At 35.5% G+C, this 24,350-nt stretch overlaps 1 pseudogene; it reads right to left on the bottom strand.

The window, feature by feature from the left end:
• Positions 1-216: 216 nt before the first annotated feature.
• On the bottom strand, positions 217-1,658 carry LOC109703080 (heterogeneous nuclear ribonucleoproteins A2/B1 pseudogene; annotated as a pseudogene).
• Between the last annotated feature and the right edge of the window lie 22,692 nt (positions 1,659-24,350).

Genomic DNA, 24,350 nt, shown 5'->3' with positions numbered 1-24,350 from the left:
TGCAAACAACAGCCACACCTACAAACTGCATATGCATAATTCTTAAAGTCTCAGTTCTTAGACTTGCACTGTAAAGTTCTTTCTTTGGCTTTTCTTTAGTTTAGCTTTTCTAAGGCCTATGTTAAAGTTCTCAGTGCAGACTTTTCTATCAACCCCTCTTTAGCAATTCTTTCCTTTTGGCAATTTCCCTTTAGCAATTCTTTTACTTTCCTTTAGAATTATTTTATTAAATCATAAATGTACAACAGCTTCTTAACTCTACACACACTCTTAAATTTTTTAAAGGAAAAACGTTATGTCTTATTACACCATGATCCTGGCTAATAGCTTTTGAAAGCTTTTGAGAAAAATCTTAAAAAAGGTTTCACATGTCACCTGAAACTTACAAATTTAACATTATCAAAGAAGGAATGCTTCTACACTCTTACAAAGACCATTAGAAAGAAACAATTAAAAAGTTAAGAAACTGTCTCAAAGGCATTTTTTTTTTTTTACAATCCTTCCTCCACTGTAAGGTGTTTAAATAATCCAATCCATTCACAAAATGGCTCTCTGCATCTGCTCTGGTGTGTCTTCTGCCATATCACTGCATATTTATGCATGACTGAGATAAGAGTTTCCTTAACATTGTTATTTCGATAACCTGAAGCTGTTCTGTTACCTCTAGGCTCTCATCCTCTCCTATTCATACAGTGAAGCCCATGGCAAATGGGAGGAAGCTCAGTTATCAGCTCCTCCCACCACAACCCCCACTTCCTCCACTGCCTCCTGGACCATAGTTTCCTCCACCATATGGTCCCCCCATGTTCCTGCTTCCACCAAAGTTTCCACTTTTCATTGGACCATAGTTAGAAGGTTGCTAGTTATAATATCCCAAATCATTGTAATTTCCACTTCCACAATCTCCTCCTCCATAGTTGTAATAACTACCTCCGTAACCCCCACCCTGGTTGCCATATCCAGGTCCTCCACCACATCCTCCTCTTCCTCCTCCATACCCATTGCCACCTCCAGGTCCACCTCCGTACCCATTGTAGCCATCACCAAATCCACATACACTACCATATCTATCAGATCCTCCTCTAAAGTTACTTCCTGATCCTGGTTCAAAATTTCCACCACGTGAATCCCCAAAGCCAAAGTTCCCTCCTCTTCCACTCCTAGAACTTTGGACTTCCTGCATTTCTTGTCTAGACAGTGCCTTTCTCACTTCTGCATTGTGACCATTGATGGTGTGGTATTTTTGCAACACTCTTATCCACAGGATCATGGTCATCAAAAGTAACAAAGCCAAAGCCTCTTTTCTTTTCAGACTGCCTATCAGTAATTATCTCAATGGTATCAATTTTTCCATATTCTTTAAAGTATGTTCCTCAGTATCTTCTTTAATTCCACCAACAAACAGCTTCTTAACAGTCACATGAGCCCTTGGTTTTCCACACTCCTCTCTTGCTACAGCCCGGTTTGGCTCAACCAAACCATTAACTGAATGAGGCCTTGCAGCCATAGCAGCATCAACCTCAGCCATGGAGGAGAAAGTCACAAAATCAAATCCTCTCGATCTTTTGCTTGCAGGATCCCTCATAATCACACAGTCTGAGAGCTTTCGCCATTGCTCGTAGTAGTTTCTCAAACTTTATTCTGTGGTTTCAAAGCTTAAGCCAGTAATAAAGAGTTTACAGAACTGTTCCTTTTCTCTCTCCATCGTGGACTCAGTAGCTTCATCCTGATTTCCTGCAGCCGGGGAAGACGAGAGAGAGCTCCGTGGTCGGACACAAACCGGACTCGTGCTGGTGCTGTAGTGAGAACTACGGCTGCTTGAAAAACAACACCGGTGGGAGAACCTCAGCTCAGGACCCGGCGCTGCTGCTACTCCCTTTTAGCAATTCTTTTCCCCTCCAAAAACTTCCCACACCAAAAGAGCCCAAAGCAAAAGCCCACAGCAATTTTCCAAAGCGGAATACTCAAGCCAAAGGCAAAAGCCCAAAGTAAAATCCAAAGGCAAAAAGCCCAAGCCAAAAGCAACAGCCAAAAGCCAAAAGCAAAAGCCCTACTTTCTCCTTCAGGGGTCTTTTATAAACAGCTGTAAACAAGGTGGAGCAGTGACACTGTAATAGGAGAAACCTGAATTTCTGCTTCTCTGAAAGTAAACAACTTAGAAGATGCAGCTATTCTGCTTTTCCCTGTTTGTGGCTGTGGCTGTGCCTATCTCAGCCTACAGATGAAAGCAATTAAGCCGCATCTCACCTGGTTTATGTCTGTTCTTATAGACTTTTCATAATCTGCTCTCCACATTTAACCTTTCCTTGTAACTGCCAGAATATTTTTCCATAGATGCTGTAACATTTTGCATTATAATCGTTTCTAGATTAGAGTTTCCTTTTTTCAATAGTCTCACTAACATTTTTTATTGTCCATCATTTTGATAATGTTCTTAGTGAGTGTGCAGTGATTTTTCATTGTGGCTGTAATTTTCAATTCCCTCATGAGAAATGCTGAACAATTTTTCATGTGAATATTGCCTATTTGTATATTTTCTTTAATGAGATCTCTATTCAGATAATTTGCTCATTTTAATTTGGTTATTTCTTTTAATTGTTGAGTCATAAGAGTTTTTTAAAAACATATTTTTCATAGTAGATCCTTACCTGATACATGTTGTGAAAATATTTTCTACATTTTTAGATTGGTTTTTCTTTTACTTGATAGTATTTAGGATGGACAAAAGTATATGATTTTGATGACAGTCAATTTATGTAATTTTTCTTTTGTTGCTTATTTTTGGTGTCACACCTAAGAAAATATTGCTACACTCTATGTGATAAAGATTTATCCCTTTTTTTTCTTCTAGGAATATTGTAGGTGTATCTCTTACATTTAGGTCTTTGACCCAGAATTAATTGTTATATTTGATATGAGATAGGTATACAACTTTATTCTTTTGCATACAGATGTGTAATTATCTCAGCACCACTTCTTGAAACCATTTTCTCCCTATATAATGGTCTTGGCATCTTTATCAAAAATTAACCATATATGCTTTGTTTTATTTCTGGACTCTCCATTCTATCTTATTGATCTGTATGTTTATCCTTATGCCTACAAAACAGTATCTTAAATACTAGGGCTTTGCTTTTACTTCTGAAATTGGGACGTGTGAGTCTGCCATCTTTGTTCTTCTTTTTCAAGATATTTTTGGCTGTTGTTTCTCCCATGCATGATATTTGAATTTAAATCCCAGAATGCATATCTGTAAAAAAAAATAAAAAAGGGTCATTTATGCTTTGAGCTATAGAGTCATCCTTCTGTATCCACAAAGGATTAGTTACAGGAATTCCTGTGTATAACCACCTGTGTGAATTTGGAAGCTCAAGTCCCTTATGTAAAACAGCATAATATTTTATTGTAACCTGCACATATCCTCTGCTATACTTTAAATTGTCTTCAGATTCCTTATAATGCCAAATGCAATGTAAATTATATTTAAATGGTTGTTACACTACACTGTTTAGGAAATGAGATGACAAAAAAATCTACTCATGTTCAGCTCAGTTTACATGCAATTCTTGTAGGCCTAACTAATAGTATCCAAACAAGATATGATATTATGAATGCTTAATCAACTAATGCTAGAGAGAGAACTGAGGATGGGTGAAATGGTGGGAAACTCCAGCAGGGTTTGCCTACACGTCACTTCATCCATATGGATTCAACATAGTGCCCAGTGAGCTGCATATTTAAATTTTACTTTTTGGAGCATTTTGAAATTTTGATTCACAGTTGCTTGAATCTATGGATGTGGAAACAATGATTATTGAGAGCTGATGGTCTGTGTATATCTGTGAATAATTACATGACACTTGAAAACATTTTAGTCAACAGTGCATCATATATATTATGGTAGTCTGATAGTACTATATCACCAAATGATGCTATAGTCATCTTACTTTATGTAAGTTTTCACTGTGATTATTGTACAATATCAAGATTTTCTAGCAGTACATTTCTTAGAACCCATCTTCAATGTTAAACAACACAAGGCTGTACATATGAGTCCCAACAAAATATTGCCTGAATATCTGAGAGAGTTCTTATATCATTTCATAAATAGAACTAATTTCCATCACTAGCCCATCTGAACATGTCTTCTCAATTTTCTTAATGTTTGTAAATAACAATGGATAGCACATTTTTAAGTTGCAAACCAAGAAATCTAGATTCTTTTCTTTTAAATACTCTTTCCTTTATTCTGAGTAATCTTCAAAAACTCCTTTATTCTGAGTAATCTTCAAAAACATACAGATAAAATATGATATCTATATATAATCTCTTAAAGATATAGGAAATAATATATATCTTAAATATATCATATATTTCTATTATTATAGTTAATCTTAATTTGGGACTTCAATATTTTTGTGTAGAATGCTAAAGAATCTACAATACTTCTCAACTCTCAAGCTAATTTTATCTCCTGTAATACATTCACTTATTATCATCCAAATCAGTCCTTTTAATCATAAATCAAAACCAAGCCACATCTATACTTAAAACTATCCACATCTTTACATTGCACATGCAATGAAATAACTATTCTTTACATTATATACAACTCTCTGACTTTATATCTCTCTGATTTCTGGTGTTCTTGCCATATTAACCTTCTATTTGTGTTGAAGCACATTCAAATGCATTGTCTGCATGTTTGATTTGCTCATCCTGAAATGTTCTTCCATTAAGTCTACAATGGCAGGTTGCTTTCTGTCATTGAGGTCTCTGGTCAATAGTCATTTCTTAAAGAGATTTCTTCTATTACCACTCTATCTAAGTAGCCTAACTCCATCACATCACTCTTTATCACAGCAATTAGTTTTATGTGATTTATATAATCTGTCAATAGCTAAAATTGTTGTGCTCATTAATACACTTAATTTTAGTCTTTTTTTCTGTCTTTTGTTATGATTGCCTCTAGAGTTTAGAGACATGACTTCCTCACTCCACTCTCACTACCTGAACTGTTGAATGAACCAAGTCTTGGTATTGATATGGAGAAATTGACATGGAGAAACCACCATAACTACCCTCCAGTATTAACTTTCCTACAAGTTGAATTATGGTTAGCAAACAATTCAATAAAGGTTCTTGTTACTTTTAAATATTGACTTACAGTTGAACTTTTCATTTTTCTTCAAATAAGGATGTCTGATGAGATCAAGATCCTTTATATTCTACATCAATAGTAGAAGGAAAAATAAATTTATAATGAGGATTAAAGGGTCTAATCATTGCTTCAGAGGGTAGAGGACTAAACACAAAACATATTTAAACATTTAAGATACCTAAACAATGAGATACTCCACTAAGAATACTTTGTTGGGTTGCTTTTAAATTTTTCCAAAATCCCCTGCATTTATTGCTATTGTCTGATATTTGTACTAAGAAATTTTTTTCACCATGTGAAAATAATTTAAAAAATCTGTACCTCACTCTAGTCACAAAATGAATTCTATACAAGTTGACTTAAAGAACTAGAAAAGCTAAATATTAACATTTCAAAACATATATAGAGGTAACTTTTACACAGCAGAAAAGAACCATAAATTTGTGTACATTAAAAATTTAAAAACCTGTATATGAGAAAAGAGCTAAAAGTAAAGCATATGTGACAGATTAATAGAAGACATTTCAAACATAAAATGAAACATAATACTCATGATGTAAAATTTATTGGTAAAAATGAGATGCATACTATCCTACCCACACAAAGGTCCAAAAAATATCTATAAAAAATTCACACATTTATATAGAAAGTTAGGTCTCCAAATATCTAATATGACTCATAATCTGAGAAATGCCAAAAAATTAAAAGTATGGGTTATTCTTCAACACTTAGCAGATTGGAAGAGAGTTATAATATTTATTTCTATATCAATTTTGCAATAGTTAGTAAAGTTCAATGTGTTTTTACAACACAACAAAACCAGTTTTAGAAATAATTGGCTCAAGTATATCTCAAACAAATGCATGATAAAGTATATCTAGAGACATTATTGCACTGTGTACAATTTTAAATTTAAAAACCACATAAATATGTATCAAAAGGATTGATACAGAATTGTATTTGAATAAATGAAAGAGAACTATAGATTTCTACATGGAAAATTTGCAAATATAATGTTTACAGCTAGTAAAGCATATTATAGATTACATACTTGGTACAAGATTTTTGTAAATGTTAACATTTATTTAACATTTAATGTAGCAAAATGCTACATATTGCTTTGAGATGCATGCCCATGTAGTAAAATATGAAAACCCAGATGAGAAAAATTCAAGCCTATTTCAAGACAGAGGCTCTTTTTGGAGAGTTTGATTGCTTTGAGAAGGAGTGCCATATTAATATTTTTTCATGTGTATAAAAAATTCTGAATCTTATATCATAGATATTAATATTTGATAGGTATGAGTAGCAATATACCAGTGTCAGTGTGCTATTTTATTAGCTACATGCTTAAAATGTGGCCACTATAACTAGTTATCACAAACTTGGTGGTTTGAAACCACAGATGTTTACTGTTTCACCTTCTGCAGGCCAGAAGTCCAAAATCCATTTCTGTGGGTCCAAATCCAAGTGTTGATAGGACAGCACTTCCTTTAAAGGTAATAGGGGACAATCAGCTCCTAGCTTTCTCCATCCTCTTTTGACTGGTAGCATTCCCTTGCTTATAGCCACACTAGTCTCACATCACTCTACTCTCTGTTTTCACATCACTTCCTCCTCTGACTGTCTTCCTCTGCCTATCACAAAGACTCTTGTGATGGCATTTAGGATCCATCTGGACATTGCAGAAAAACTTCACAGTGACATTCTTATCTTTATCATATCTTCAAAAAATTTACTATGTAAGGTGACATCCACATTTGCCAGAGATTAGAACCTAAAATCTTTGAAGGTGACCATTCAATTCACTATATATTATAAAAATACAAGGGAAAGAAATGAAATTAAAGAACAATGCTTCCTTCCTTTCTTTCTTCATTGCCTTTTCCCTGTTTTTAACAAATATTTACATGGGCCCTATTATCAATGAGGCAAATGTTAAGCTTTGAGGATACAATGGTGAATAATTGATAACAATGCACAATAAATAATAATGATAAATAATAAAATCAGGTGTGTAACTGAAGGAAGTTTATATTGCAGCAAGAGAGGCACAGTAGGTAATTCTTTAAATTAAATCAGTATAAAGTGTAATAAATATTATAAAAGTAATACACAAGAATATATGATCAAGAATACCTTGAGAGAGGTGCAGTAGGTAATTACATTAATTAAATCAATATAAAGTACGATAAATAGTATAAAGAAAATACACAAGAATATGTGTTGAAAATATCAAAGGGTCTTTTGCCTTATTTTTCTAGGAGCAACTTTTCTGATTTGGCCTCATTTAGTTATTACCAGGAAGAGAAGGAGATCTGGTGCTGCAAAGACCAGAGGAAAGACTGCAGAACTAGGAATGTAACATTTTCAGGATCAGGTATGTATAACTTCATATGTCCTAATAGTTTCTAGCAGTTTGGGACAAGTTGCTTTGTTGTCTTTGGAAATAATAACAACAACAACAACAAAAAAAGGCAGAATTGAAACTAAGTATCTTGGGGCTGGATTTTTTTTTTTTTCATTTGTATGCAGTGGGTAAAAAACAAAACAAAACTTGATTTCTCCCTTCTGTTAAATCCAATCAACTAATTTAAAGTATTTAATTGTAATGTGATAGAGTTTGTCCAAAATGCATAAATATAATGAGGTACATTTTTTGTATCTTAAAAGGGTAATATGGGAAGAAGAAATTTTCTTACTGCAAAGCAATCTGAAAGTACAGTAATAAAAAATACTTGAGAATTTTATCCTTTTCACAAATGTATTTTTTAATTCATGAAAATTGTAAGAGTTTTTATGCCTATAAGACATAATAGCAAGGTCACCTCATGAACAAAAATAATTTGGAGGTGAGGAAAGGTGAATTTAACTGGAGGATACTGAAAAGAGAGAAAATAAATGAGAAAACACAATTGATAGATGAAGGGCAGGAGGTCATTATCCATTGGCAATGCTTATTTTTTGTGTGAATTTGTAGACTCTCTTTTGAAGTGCATGCCTTCTAAGTGTTATAGAAGTTAAAACATTGCAGAGAAAATATTCAGAAACAATGAAGGCCCAATTTGCAGCTGAATATGTTTGCCTAGCAATATTTCAAGAAATACCATGGGAGTCAGAATCTAAGTGCTTTAATCTTGTTCAGGTATGTGAAAGTATGGCAGTGGTAATAGAGCTCATGTACAAAAGAAGGACTACAGAAGCAACAGGATGGCCTCATCTCCTGTCGCCATTTGCATTTGATCTCTGAGCAGTTGGAGACTGTGATTCAAGGAAATAAATTATCTGTCATCAGTTTTCCTGACCTCTTACCACAGTACATCAAGAAAGGATTACAGCATTTATATGGACGGAGATTCTCCTTTTGTATATTTTTACCAAAAAAAAGGAATGTTTCATGAAATTTGAATGTATAAAGCAATTGAAAACAAAAACAGATGCCTGTCTGTTGTTGGTTGGAAAAACATTGTGTTTTAAATACATGGTTTGAAAAGATAAGTATTGTTTAAATGCAGAATTATTTTCTTTTTATAGAGATGTGTATGTTAGTGTGTTTTGGTTATTAGGGGAAGAAATTAATTTTAAGAATACAGGATAGAAACTACGTTGTTAAAAGTGAATGTGAGAATTAATTTCTCACATTAACATTGATTTTTGTTCTTTTTGTGGTGTCAGAATTAGGCCTCCTGAACAGTTTAGAAATTTCCTCCTCCTTTCTTTTTAAATCACTCCTTGCCTACTATACATCCAAATTTTGAGTTATAAGGCAGTTCAAGGAGAAATAAAGTGTTTGCCTTGGAACACCTCTACCTTTTACAGAAGTGACTAGTGGGAATGTTCCAGGCCCAGTGAAAACTGGGTTTTTTGGAACCAGCATCATAGTATTTTTCCCATTTATCCACCATAAACAAGTATCATACTACCACATAATTTGTTAAATTTGTATTTTTGTCTTTGTCCAGCAGTCAAAAAATCACAGTATTGATAATAGTCTGAAAACAAGACTTCTCTGTCTGTGCCTGATCAGGAGTAGGGAGGGGACCTCTCACTTTGGACAGAATTCATTCTCTCTTCTTCCAGTAATGAACTCAGCAACCAGTTCTCCTTTACTATATTGTAACTTTAATTCAACATAAGTCAGTCCTATCAGTGTATTTTTTGGAAAATGATGTCTGTGAACTGTTAAATTCTTTAAAATTGTGCTGCTTATGCTAGAGATTTATATTAATTATATTTTATAGGAAAAGTTGCCAATTATATAGGAAAATTTTAAATAATCTTACTCAATTGCTATTAATATCAGCCACTAATTTTGAAATTGCATGGAGGATATGACACAGTTATAGTACACTTAAGAAATGTTAAGTGCTATAAGGATATACAGAAATTTTTGCTAAAATTCTGTTTTTTATTCATAATAAATTATCTCTATGTGGATACATTCTAAATAAGATTTTGTAATCAAATTTGATGTATCATGTATATATTTCTATTTTTTTGGATCATTAATTCCTTAGACTCCATTAATAAAGACAGTGAAAAGTGTATTTATATATATGATTTGCATATATTCATTTCTCACATAATCATATTGAAAAGCTACATATGGTAGAAATGCCATTCATAAACAATAATCAAAGAAACAAGAATACAGGATAAGGCAGTTCAAGGGGAAATAAAGTGTTTGCTTGGAAATGTTCAGGAGTCACTCAGCCCTTGCTACGGCCATGGACTATATTCTGATAAGGTACACTGAGAGGAGATTCAGTTCAGTGTTTCCTCTCTTTGTCCCTCACCCTGATGGACAATTTGGGTTCACAATCATCATGATTGGTTACTTAGAAAAGGGGGCATGTGGAGTAAGGCAGTCCTTTAAACAGGGAGAATATTCATATTTGGCAATATTCATCTTTAAGCAAGCAGTTTGAGATCAGGACATGTGGTGATAAACAGCTCTTTAACCACAAGAATTTTACAAGGTCAAGCAATGTTTCACAAAGCATGTACACAGTGATTCGGGGAGGTTAGCTGGCATCTACACAATGATATTTATACATTAACTCCTTTGACAGAAAAGACCTAATTATAATTGATTTTCCCCCTTTTCCCCCTTTTCTTTTATTTATAGTTCTTTTCTTCAAACTTCGCTAGAATTAAGTTTTGGTCAATCCTGACCATCTATTTGCCCCCATCCTATTAGTCTGGACATTGTTTGTCCATCCTGTTTTTCTGACTTTTTGCCTATATTTTATGACTACTGCTTACCATTTTGGTAAGACCCAAAGTTGGGACAGTTTGTTATGCCTCAGCACCTATGTGTGAAGATGGTCTCTCATTTTTTTTTAAATGTTTTACTTTTAAGTATGTCTTTTTTTTGTGTGTCCTTTATCTAAAACAAATTTACTTTCATCATTTGTCCCTTTACATTTACATCTCCAGACACATTTTTGTCATTTTATTTTTCCTTACATTTGTCTCCTTATATTCTCCCCTCTCCAGAGGTAACCCTGACTTCTGCCAGGAAAGGGGGCATTGACTCAAGGGGTCCCCAATCAGTCAGTCATTGTCTCTTCTGAGATGTCAAAGGGGGTCTGTCAAGGAGTCCATGGTATCAGGAAGCAGTCTCTGGCATTTGTGGCTTTGTCTCCATCACCATCTGAAACTTGATTGTCTCCAACCTTGAAGAGACAAACTTCACAAGCAGATTTAGAGATCAGAGGCTGAGTAGAGGGAGGAACCAGGTTAAAGATGGTAGTCAAGATTTTTTTTTCCTCATACTTATAGTAGGAGGTGTTGGCTATAGGACATTTTAAAAAAATCTTTGAACCTGCAGTTTCTCTTCTCTACAGAATTACCATGGCAGCAATACATTATCAGCTGTTACTTTGTCATATACAGTTTAAATGAGGAGCCTATATATGTTCAGGAAAAACCCATTGTTTGAAAAAAATTAAAAACACCATCTTTAAGTATCAAAGAATATGTCTAGAGCCAGTAAAAATAGTCACTTTGTCTCTATTTAAGTAGAAGACCCTGGCTAAAAATATGAGTTTGTGTCTTGAAGGGCTTTAATGCCAGATAGCCACACATGCATAAAAACCATTTCATTAGCCCTCTCAGCTTTGGTTATTTTTGAGATATCTGGCACTAGTGGCTCCATTTGAACTTTGACAGCATTCCCCCCTTGTCTCCAAACTGCTTGTCTCTAAGCAATCTCCTCTGAAGATCTCTCTCCCATCCAAGTACTAACCAAGCCTGCATTCAGGGGGTATGGCCATAGATTGAAGATCTTTCTAGATTGGCTATTTTCACCACTCATCATGAGGATTTGTTTTTTTCCTGGATTATTTTGTTCTTAATCCCATGTTGAAGGGGAGGAAGTAACAAGCAGATCAGGTGGGTATCAGTGGCAACTAGACTCTTTTGGCCAAATTTAAGTAACAAAGAAGCTTGGAAGGAGTAGCTCTTAGGCAGTGGGCCTCTAGACAGGGACAATACAGAACAAAATCCAACAAAAGCAGACATCCAAAAAACTACCTTGTTGACACATAAGTACTCATAAGAGTCATTTTTCATGGACTCAATTGTAAATGCCCCAGAAGGACCAGAACTCTGCTATGGTTAAAATTTTGATGGACAATTTAGCAAGTAACAGAACAGTATATTAGTATCATCAACTATTGCTTACAGTGTTTATCTAAACTTTGTATTTTAGAAGACTTGATATACTTGGAAAACACAAGTATATATACAGGAGCCAGCAACAGCATCACAGCTCTATAGAGGGTATATATACATACTAGTTTAGTTGTTAGTCTTGAAAGTAAAACCTTAGATTTTCCTATCATTTGGGGAGGAACAATGCCAGTGACCCCCAAATAGCCCAGTCACAGAAACATAGAGAGTACTGACTTCATTAGAATCACTCACAACAACAGTTGTTTAACCACAATTATGAAGTCATCTAGAAGATTTTACATAAACCAACTCTTAAATGAATTTTATTTAGTTATGACTCAGTTACCTCAATAGTCAAAACTCTGACAAAAACAACAGTGAGCAAGTAAATATTTCTGGGAACTAAGTGTGGAGTTAGGAAAACTAATGGACAAGAACAATGGCTCAGATGTTGAAAAGGGATCATCCCACACTGCTGACATTAACAGATGGCTCACGACATACAGAAGGGTCCCATTAACTTGTAGTCAAGGAACTGCCCGAAAATAACAGGCCAAATCTGGCAATTCAAAGCCAAAAATTCCCTCTGCCCAACATGTGGACAAAGTAGGACTACACCTCTACTCTGTTGACTCCAATAAAAACTGGAGGTCTCAAGATCTCAAGTGTAATGATCCTTTTTGAGTTTTCCTTTTATCTTATCTGGAGGGTGATTTTGGCCTTTTTCTTTTTTTACTTTGCTTTACATTAGTAAATCTATCCCAACCCTCATATCAGTGTAGCAGCACACCCTGTGGTCAGCTGCCTATTGTCTCTCTGTTTTAATACAATCTTGTGGTCCTCAAAAATTTTTGGATCAATCTGCACCACCAAAAATTTCTGACAGCTATCTTGACACAACTGTCTTTTTAAAGACAATTTGTTTTTGGTAAATGTTATTAAGAACAAAACAATACTTTTAAGATGAGCCTTGCTGTTGTGAGCTTAGAAAATTTTTGATTTAACATCAGTACATTAAATTTTGACTTTACAAAATGTTTAACGTAACTCTTAGATTTCAGTTAACTTAATCACTTACATAAGCATTTGTAAACTCTTTATAACAACTTACTCTGTACCCCCTGGGGGAACTTGTCTTCATCCTTGCTTTTTCTATTTTAAGACAATTTTGAGAGCAAACCTTCTTTATATAATCCTTTTCATCTAAAAGCATTTTTTAACTTTTCATTTTTAAAAACCATATCCTTGAGAGATTCCAAGATGGCAGATAGAGGGAGGAAGCAGAAAGCATGCCTCCTAAAGTAAAATCTTGGAGAGATGCTGGAGATACACCTTACAGGAAAAACCTCTAAGAAGAGGCAAAACTTTGACTCCTCCACACCTCCAGCCTTCACATAGCATCTCGCTCCATGTTAAATGGAGAAACCAGGAGGGCTCCTGCACCACCACCAGACAGCAGCATCCAGGCTGCTTGGGAAGAAGACCTCAAGGTGAGCAAGCAGCACATGGTACTCCCACAGACAACCCTGGGCCAGATCAGCCTAGCCCCCTGGACAGACCAACCCCCACTCAGGAAAAAAAGAAAAAAAACTGAATAATAAGCAATAACAACAATAAATACATGTAGCAAAGAGGTCAGGGTGCCCTGAGTGCAGAAGAGTGGGGGAGGGGAAATCCTTCACAATAAGCTTGCTGGAGAAGGCAAGAGCAGCAGCACATGCCCAGCAACCAGAAGCGGGAAAGCTTGTAAAAGTGGCAGTGGGAGGAAAACTCCACAGGAGATGGGGGAAGGCCTACTTCCCATGTGAACTGTAAATAAACATGCCAGCCTGAGAAAGCACCCCAGTGTGCTTGGAAAGGGGAAAGTTTGTAGCAGTGGTGGTCACGCCCAGGAGCACTCTAAGTAAACAAAGCCTGAGGGGCTAGGTAAGTGTTAAGCTCACTCCTGAGATCTGCACAAATAAAGCCTCCAGCAACAGCTGGCTGACAGCAGTGGGCAAGTGAGCCACAGCCTCAGATAGACATTCACAGAACTGTATCCAGACTCTTTTTTATTTTTCACCCTACCTTTGATGAAACAAGTGAAATAAACCTGCATGCTGAAAACCTTACTGAAACTGTATTGCATTTGAACTTGGGACACTTTGTGGTGTTTTTTTTTTTAGTTTAGGTTTGTTTTGTTTGGTTTGGTTTTTTTCCCCTTTGATGAGACAATGAGAGAAGTACTTCTGAGACAATATCTCCAGGATCTGAGGCTGAGGGATTAACACCAAAATTATTAAGACTGAAACTTTATTGCATTTGAACTTGGAGATTTTTTTATTTTTTTATTTATGATTATTATTATGTTTATTTTTTTTCTCAATCCTCTATCTGTCTCTCTAATGCCAGTTCAGCTTACTGTTGATAAGTATACTATCTCCCCCTGTTTATATCTTTGAAACTTTTTTTGTTTGTTTGTTCATTTGGGTTTTTTGTTTGTTTAATTGTTTTTCCCTCTTTATTTAACTTCTTTGCTTTCCCTCTCCTCTCACCTATCCATTCTAAATACCACCATTGTTAACATTACAAGCTAGAAAATACTTAATTGTACACAGTACAGGGACAATAACAACACCAAGGGTAATGACGGGAAGACAGAAAAAACAGGGAAACCAGTTTCCCCAAAGCAAAAATTAGTACAGTAATGAGAGTGATATAAAGAAAACAGATACTCAGATCCAGACTCCAACAAAACGAAGATAAACTATGCCAAAGAACCCAATGAAGCCCACAAGAATAATCTGAAAGATGAAATCCTCCAAGTATCAATGAGACTTTTCTAGAGATGATACTGAATATGGTCAAACAAAATGTACAGGAGACACTCAAGAAGTTCCAAGAAAACAAAAATAGAGAATTTGAGAAAGCACAAGAAGAAATAAAAAGAAACCATAGAAGCACTGTACAAACAAGAAAGTGAAACAAAGAACATGATCAATAAAGAGATAAATGCACTCAGGACAAAAATAGACAACATCAAAGAGGAAACAACTCAGGATATGGAAAATCTCAGAAAAAAGAATGAAACAGAATTGCAAAACAAAAATAGAAGGCTAATCCAGCAGAATAGAACAAGCAGAAGACAGAATCTCAGAATGTGAAGATGATGTGATGATGATTAAAGGAAAAACCAAACAACTATTAGTTAAACAACTCAAGACCTGTGAAAAGAAAATGCAAGAACTCACTGACTCCATCAAAAGACCAATCCTGAGACTCATGGGCAATGAAGAAGGAGAAGAGGTGCAAGCAAAGGGAATGTGTAATATAATCAACAAAATAATAACAGAAAATTTCCCAAATCTAGAGAAATCTATTCCCATAGAAATGCATGAGGCCTCCAGAACACCAAACAGACCAGACCAAAATAGATCTACCCCATGGCATATTATCATTAAAACAACAAATACAGAGACCCAAAAAAGAATATTGAAGGCTGTAAGAGAGAAAAAACAACATACAAAGGTAAGCCCATCAAAATCACAGCAGACCTCTCAACAAACATTAAAAAAAAGAAGAGCTTGGGGTGAGATCTTCTGGGCACTGAATGAAAATAACTTCAACCCTAGGATACTCTATCCAGCAAAACTATCATTCAAAATAAATGGAGCAATAAAAGTCTTCCATGATAAGGAGAAACTAAAACAATATGTGACCACAAGGCCAACACTACAAAAGATTCTTCAAGGAATTCTGCACACAGAAGGTGAAACCCAACATAACCATGAAAGGGCAGGCAGCACCAAATACAGGAAAAGAAAAAGCAAAAAAATAGAGAGTAACCTCAACTTAGGTATACACAATCAAACTTTCAAACAGGAATCAACACTTAATGTTAATGGACTTAATTCCCCCATCAAAAGGCACCTTTTGACAAACTGGGTCCAAAAGAAAGATCCAACAATTTATTGCTTACAGGAGACCCATCTCACTGACAGAAATAAGCACAGGCTTAGGATGAAAGGTTGTAAGAATATTTACCAAGCCAATGACCCCCAAACACAGGCAAGAGTAGCAATACTTATCTCTGACAAAGTAGACCTCAAACATTCATTGATCAAATGAGATAAAGAAGGACATTCCATACTAATAAATGGGGAAATAGACTAAAAGGAAATAACAATTATCAACCTATATGCATCCAATGTCAATGCACCCAATTTCATCAAACATACCCTGAAGGACATAAAGTATATATTAACTCGAACACAGTGGTCATTGGAGACTTTAGCACCCCAGTATCATCAATAGATAAGTCATCCAAACAAAAAATCAACAAAGAAATCCTAGATCTAAAATATACAGTAGATCAAATGGACCTAGTTGATGTCTATAGAACATTTCATCCAACTTCTACACAATATACATTCTTCTCAGCAGCGCATGGAACCTTCTCCAAAATAGATCATATCCTAGGGCACAAATCAAGCCTCAGCAAATATAAGAGAATAGAAATAATACCAAGCATTCTATCTGATCACAACGCAATAAAACTAGAGCTCAACAACAAAAGTAAAGACAAAAACCATGCAAACAGCTGGAAACTGAATAACTCATTGCTTAATGAACAATGGGTCATTGATGAAATAAAAGAGGAAATTAAAAAGTTCCTGGAAGTCAATGAAAATGAATACACAACTTACCAGAACCCATGGGAAACAGCAAAGGCAGTCCTGAGAGGAAACTTTATAGCCACGAGTGCATATATTAAAAAGACTGAAAGATCCCAAATCAATGACCTAATGGTACATCTCAAACTCCTAGAAAAACAAGAACAAGCAAATCCCAAAACAAATAGGAGAGAAATAATAAAAATAAGAGTTGAAATCAACAAAATAGAAACCAAAAAAAGATACAAAGAATTAATGAAACAAAAATTTCATTCTTTGAGAAAATAAACAAGATCTATAGACTCCTGGCAAACCTGGCTAAAATGAGGAGAAAAAAAACCCAAATTAGTAGAATCAGGAATGCAAAAGGGGAGATAACAACAAACATCACGGAAGTCCAGGAAATCATAAGAGACTACTTCGAGAACATATATTCAAATAAATCTGAAAATCTTAAAGAAATGGACAGATTTCTAGATACATATGATCATCCAAAACTGAACCAAGAGGATATTAATCACCTGAATAGATCTATAACACAAAATGAAATTGAAGCAGCAATCAAAAGTCTCCCTAAAAACAAAAGTCCAGGACCTGATGGATTCTCTGCTGAATTCTATCAGACCTTTAAAGAAGAACTGGTACCAACCCTCCTTAAACTGTTCCATGAAATAGAAAGGGAAGGAAAACTGCCTGCCACATTTTATGAAGCCAATTTTACACTTATCCCAAAACCAGGCAAAGACACTTCCAAAAAAGGAGAACTATAGGCCAATCTCCTTAATGAACATTGATGCAAAAATCCTCAATAAAATAATGGCAAACCGAATTCAACAACACATCAAAAAAGGTCAGTCACCATGATCAAGTAGCCTTCATCCCAGGAATGCAGGGGTTGTTCAACATAAGAAAATCAATAAATGTAATAAACCACATTAACAGAAGCAAAGACAAAAACCACTTGATCATCTCAATAGGTGCAGAAAAAGCCTTTGATAAGATCCAACACCATTTCATGATAAAAGCTCTAAGAAAACTAGGAATAGAAGGAAAGTTCCTCAACATTATAAAAGCTATATATGACAAACCTACAGCCAGCATTATACTTAACGGAGAAAACCTGAAACCATTCCCTCTAAAATCAGAAACCAGACAAGGATGCCCACTTTCTCCACTCCTATTCAAGATAGTACTGGAATTCCTAGCCAAAGCAATTAGGCAAGAAGAAGGAAAAAAAGGAAAGTAAATAGGTAAAGAAACTGTCAAAATATCCCTATTTGCAGGCAACATGATCCTATACCTTAAAGACCCAAAAAACTCTACTCAGAAGCTTCTAGACATCATCAATAGCTACAGCAAGGTAGCAGGATACAAAATCAACATAGAAAAATCATTAGCATTTCCATATACTAACAATGAGCAAACTGAAAAAGAATGTATGAAAACAATTCCATTTCCAATAGCCTCAAAAAAAATCAAATACCTAGGTGTAAACCTAACAAAAGATGTGAATGACCTCTACAAGGAAAGCCATAAACTTCTGAAGAAAGAGATTGAGGAAGACTATAGAAAGTGGAGAGATCTCCCATGCTCATGGATTGGTAGAATCAACATAGTAAAAACGTCGATACTCCCAAAAGTAATCTACATGTTTAATGCAATTCCCATCAAAATTCCAATGACATTCATTGAAGAGATTGAAATCTACCATTAAATTTATATGGAAACACAAGAGGCCAAGAATAGCCAAAACAATACTCAGTCAAAAGAAAAGTACTGGAGGTATCACGATACCTGACTTCAAACTATATTATAAAGCAATAATGATAAAAGCAGCATGGTACTGGCACGAAAACAGACATGAAGACCAGTGGAACAGAATAGAGGACCTAGATATGAAGCCACCCAAGTATAACCAACTTGTCTTTGACCAAGGAGCTAAAAATATATGATGGAGAAATAGCAGACTCTTCAACAAAAACTGCTGGGAAAACTGGTTACAGTCTGCAAAAAACTGAAACTAGATCCATGTATATCACCCTATACCAAGATTAACTCAAAATGGATCAAGGATCTTAATATCAGACCCCAAACGCTAAAGTTGATACAGGAAAGAGTACGAAATACTCTGGAGTTAAGTAGGTATAGATAAGAACTTTCTCAATGAAACCCCAGCAGCACAGCAACTAAGAGATAGCATAGATAAATGGGACCTCATAAAACTAAAAAGCTTCTGTTCATCAAAAGAAATGGTCTCTAAACTGAAGAGAACACCCATAGAGTGGGAGAAAATATTTGCCAGCTATACATCAGACAAAGGACTGATAACCAGAATATATAGGGAACTTAAAAACCTAAATTCTCCCAAAATTAATGAACCAATAAAGAAATGGGCAAGTGAACTAAACAGAATTTTCTCAAAAGAAGAAATTCAAATGGCCAAAAAACACATGAAAATATGCTCACCATCTCTAGCAATAAAGAAAATGGGAACCCTCTTACATTGTTGGTGGGAATGTAGACTAGTACAACCACTCTGGAAAAATATTTGGAGGCTACTTAAAAAGCTAGACATTGATCTACCATTTGATCCAGCAATACCACTCTTGGGGATATACCCAAAAGACTATGACACAGGTTACTCCACAGGCACCTGCACACCCATGTTTATTGCAGCACTATTCACAATAGCCAAGTTAATGAAACAGCCAAGATGCCCCACCACTGATGAATGGATTAAGAAAATGTGGTATCTATACACAATGGAATTTTATGTATCCATGAAGAAGAACAAAATGTTATCATTCACAGGTAAATGGATGGAATTGGAGAACATCATTCTGAGTGATCCCAGTGTCAATATCTGGGACAGAGGGCAGCATTCAAAACTGAATTGTCCCACCTAGCTGAGGGAGTTGCTGACCTTACAGACCTGCAGTTGAAAAACACCCCAGCTGCCACCTGATGAAAACAGCTTTGACCACCATGCATGAGCTGGCAATCTTACCTCACCTCACAACTATAACTATAATCTTGTGGACAGAAGGTCCAAATACCACTCTTAAGCCAGTCACCTGGGAGTCCACATCAGAGATTCCGCTTGAACACCAATACAAGGATACGGCACCTAAGGAATAACTCCAGAACTTTTATTAGTAGACCTGAACTGAACCAAGTCCCTGAATCTGTTTTTTTATTGTTTCTTTTTTCTTTTTTTATTCCTGTACTATTAACTCCATCATCACTATTCTCATCCTCTTTACTCTCCCTCCTTCTAACTACTTTTTCTGTCCCTTCTCAACCACTTTTTGCCCTGTTTTCACCTTCCCCTACCACTCTTCCCTAACTTGTCACCTCACTACCTCTCCCTCCAACACACTCACCACCAGCTGACTAGCCTATCCTTCCAACTGCCCACAACCCCAGGCCCCTGCAATAGCTAACATAAACACCCTCCACTACAACAGAAAAACACCAAAACACACACAAGGTCCACAAAACCTAGCAACCACCATAATTTTCAACCCATCCACCCACTCCCTTTCCCACCCTCCCTTTTTTTAAGTGCCACATTTACCAATTCTCCATAATCTATAACTAGTCTAATAACCATTACCCCTGACCCCAACTCCAATTATGTGTAGATATTATAATCAAGGGATTTTCTATAGAATATGTTAACAACTGGTCTGGCATTGAAACTGTGAACTTGTTAATGCTAAATTTTACCCCCAGACCAGGGTCAAATAGAGCCCCTCAACCTTAGCTAACAACCAAGTCAGAAAAAACACAAAAATTAAATCAAGAAAAGAAATCAGGCAAACAAATCCATCAACTAGCCTACTAAAAGCATAGTGGCACAGTACCAAGTGGAGCAATGTGAAGAAGAAGGGATGGAAACTACTCTCCTCAAAAAAAATAATTCAATACAGGATTCAGAGGGACATGATTAAAATGCATACCCAGTACCTGACCTCAACAAAAAACCTATAAATGTAACTAAGGTACTCAGAGATGCCCACAAAAAACCCTCAATGAAGAAATATGGGAAGAAATCTCTGAGAAATTCATGGGGAAGATATTATATATGGTCAACCAGAATGTACAAGATTCACTCAAGAAAATATAAGACACCAAAAACAAAGAACATGTAATGACACAGAAACAAATAAACGAACTCATAGAGGACCTCAACAAACACCAAAGTGAAACAAAGGACACTATAAAAAGGGAAATTCATGAGTTAAAATGACCACACAAATTATAAAAGAGCTCAAAAAACTAAACTTCCCAAAAATTAATGAACTAATGAAGAAGTGGGCAACTGAAATAACAGAAGATTTTCCTAAAGAAGAGATCCAAATAGACAAAAAAACACATGAAAAAATGCTTGCCATCTCTGGCCATAAAAGAAATGCAAATCAAAACCACACTTAAGATTCCATCTCACCCCTGTTCAAATGGCTATCTTCAAGAATCCCACCACCAACAAATTCTGGCGAGGATGTGGGGTAAAAGGAACCCTCACACACTGCTTGTTGGGATGTATGCTAGTACAACCACTACAGAAAACATTATGGATGCTCCTTAAAAAGCTAAACATTGATCTGCCATGTGGTCCAGCAATACCACTCCTAGGTATATACCTGAAGGAATGCAACTCAAGTTATTCCAAAAGCACCTGAACACCCATGTTTATTCCAGCATCATTCACAATAGTCAAGATATGGAAACAGCCAAGATGCCCCACAACTGATGAATGAATCAAGAAAAGGTGGTATTTATACACAGTACCCCAAACAAATACAGTAATATTACTGGACATGGGTCACACATTAATGGGAGAACACGCATGAGAGAAATAGGGAAAGGATGAATGTGGTTGATATGCTCCCTGTAGAGGAATGAATAAAGTAATCTTAAATTAGCAGAGAACCAAATAAAGTTGCAAAGTGCTCTGGTAGAGATGAACTAATGTAGTTTGCAATATACAAGTGCATGGAAGTAATACTAAGAATCTCTCTGTATAGCTATCTTTATCCCAAACTAGCAAAAAGGAAACATCTTTCTTATTATTGCTTATGTTTTCTCTTCAAGAAAATCAGAGAAGAGAGTGGAACAGGTTCTGCCTGCAAGTGGGAGGGTGAGGGGGTGGGGGGATAGAGGGAGGTGGCACAAACAATGTAAACACAAGTAAGTAAATGTAAAAATGATAAAATAAAAGGAGAAAGAAAGAAATACACTTATAGGGGTTGGAGATTTAGCTCAGTGGAAGAGCGCTTGCCTGGCAAGTGTAAGGCCCTGAGTTCGGTCCCCAGCACCGGAAAAAGAAATACACTTATAATGATTCTACCACTCTTATTACATATGGGAATAGTTTATTGTTAATTGCAATCTTATATCTTTCAAATTACATAAAGTTCTGCTCTTTAAGTACCAGGAGTGCTGAAGTGAAGACAGGCATGGTTGATGTCTAGTACTCTATATTTTTCAGTACATCACGTGACATTGGACTTTATACAAGCATTTTGTAAATTATATAGCCATGGGATTACATGAATAGCTAAGTTTCCTTCCTATACAATATAAAGAGAAAATAATAGATTTTTTTTTTTAGGTGTTGAATTTGAGTAACATTTTTCATCTCTGACTTACAGTGTGACCTTGGTCCCTTCACTAATGTGACATTTTTGGATTGCCTTGGGTGTTACCAAAAGGTAATGCAGTATGCTGCTGGGAAGTAGCAGAGAAGTCAAGTTGCTTCCTACTATGCATTCTCCTCGACACTGAGTAATAAAAACTTATAGTTGGGCATATCGTCAGTCAGAATAAAGAGTTACAATTCCCAACTTCTTTTATAGTAAGAGGAAGCTTGGTCAGTAACTTTGTGCCTTTGGTACATAAAACAGTAGAAATATTGTTCAAAAGTGCTCCTTTCCTTCCCATTATTCTCCTTCTGTTGAACTGTGAGGTGGTCAACTAAGAACAGCAGAAGAAACTTGAGGCTTGATAATCAGAGAACAATAAAATGGGCTCTGAGATGCTTATGTTTACTTATATGTGAAGGTATAATTCCAAATTAGCTATGTTGAACCTAAGCCACAGTTAATTCAGATTTTTCTGTTAGATCTTCTCAAAACTAATCACAATTAATGTAGTTGATACTAGTTTCTGGTTTTGTTTTATAAGAACTCTAAAAGGAAAGACTAAAACCAAACTATTTCTGAGCAAGCAATAAAGAAAACAAATTGTAAGTGATCAGAAGTATGAAAGTGAATTTATAAGAAGTGATTATCAAAATTTAACTCTTTTTTGAAGTGCCCTAAAGCATACAATTAGTTATAGCAGGTCTCCTCAGTTTCCTTTCTGAATCCTTTCCCTCTGCTTGACTTGTAAATGTTGTAATGTACCATGATTTGTCATGAGATCACTTCTTTTTAATCATACACTCTACCTGATTCCCCCACATAATCTTGTTGGTTTAAATGTATCTCTAGACTTAATGTATTTCCCAAATTCAAACAGCCTAATTGATATTTCCACATGAATACCAAAAGATTTCAAGGAATTTTTCTCCTAATTGAGCTCTTTCTCCACTGGAGAACCTTTCTCCAGTTTCTGTGTTTCTGTAAGTACCACCACTATTTTCTTCATTAAGGAAAAATATCTGCAAGCTCTTTTATCCCTCATGTTTCATGACACATGGTGTTGATCCAACCCAGTAACTACTCCCCTCTACTGCATCCTGACTTGCCAAGTTTACCTTCCTCAGGAGAAGCTGAAAAAACCAATGGCAGACTTACTTCTGCTTCCTCATTATTAGAGCATGAATATGAGTTTCGATCATGGCCAATAAGTTCTGAAAGGAAGTGTCACTGGAGCATCTGGAGAAAAAATATCTTCCATTAAAACAGAAATATAAAAGGAAAAGGATTATCTGTTTCTATTACCTATAAATTGTTATGTACATATGGAATGCACTTACACACTTCAGCCATGTATAACCCTGAGGGAATAAATCTATCAACCAAGCCTGTAATTTTAATAGTTGCACATATGAAATGACAGAACAATCTAGGCTCTTTGATTACATTGCTAAACCTGAAGAAACTCTTGGTCCATATTTCTTATATGGAGATTAGACATTTTATTATTTGCATTTTAAATTACCTCAACTGATAGGTATGCCTTGTCTAATCCATCTATATGCCTTTTAAATTTTCCTGTGAAAAGAAATTCTGAATTGATTTCTTTTAATTGTTTGCAATTTTCGTGACCAACTTCCTGTTGTCTTCGTCTGGGAATACTGTAAAAGTCTCCTACATGGTTCCCCTGACTCCAGTGCTCAAGTTTGCCACACTACATCAGAACTGTATTTTTATACATGTACATTATTATGTTGCCTTGCCATGTAAAATTTTCCAAAGCTTTCTCATTGCATTTAAGAAAAGATATCTAAAATGCCTGTTATGGTCAGGGATGATATAATCTCTTCCCAACTTCTTTCTGCCTTATTCACTATACTTTAACCACATGGGGCATTACTACTTTTGAAAATATGTTAATATGTTTCTACTTCATTGCTTTGAATAAGCATAAACACTGTTTATAAAGCTTGACCTAATGACTATTCATAGTCCTTTGTCATTCACACTGCAAATTAAAAAGAATTCCCTGATGAAATTTTATATCACAATCACTTTTTTCATGGCACTCATTTTAATAATTTTAATATTATTCATCACTATATTTTCCTTTGTCATAAATATCACACATTTTTTTATCATACTGTGGGGAGAAAACTTGACTAAATTGATTTTATGCTGTACTGCAACAAATAGACCACTATTATACTCAAC

This window comes from Castor canadensis, chromosome 3 (assembly GCF_047511655.1).
Source record: "Castor canadensis chromosome 3, mCasCan1.hap1v2, whole genome shotgun sequence".
NCBI lineage: Eukaryota > Metazoa > Chordata > Mammalia > Rodentia > Castoridae > Castor > Castor canadensis.
This window is presented reverse-complemented; position numbering and strand designations above follow the sequence as displayed.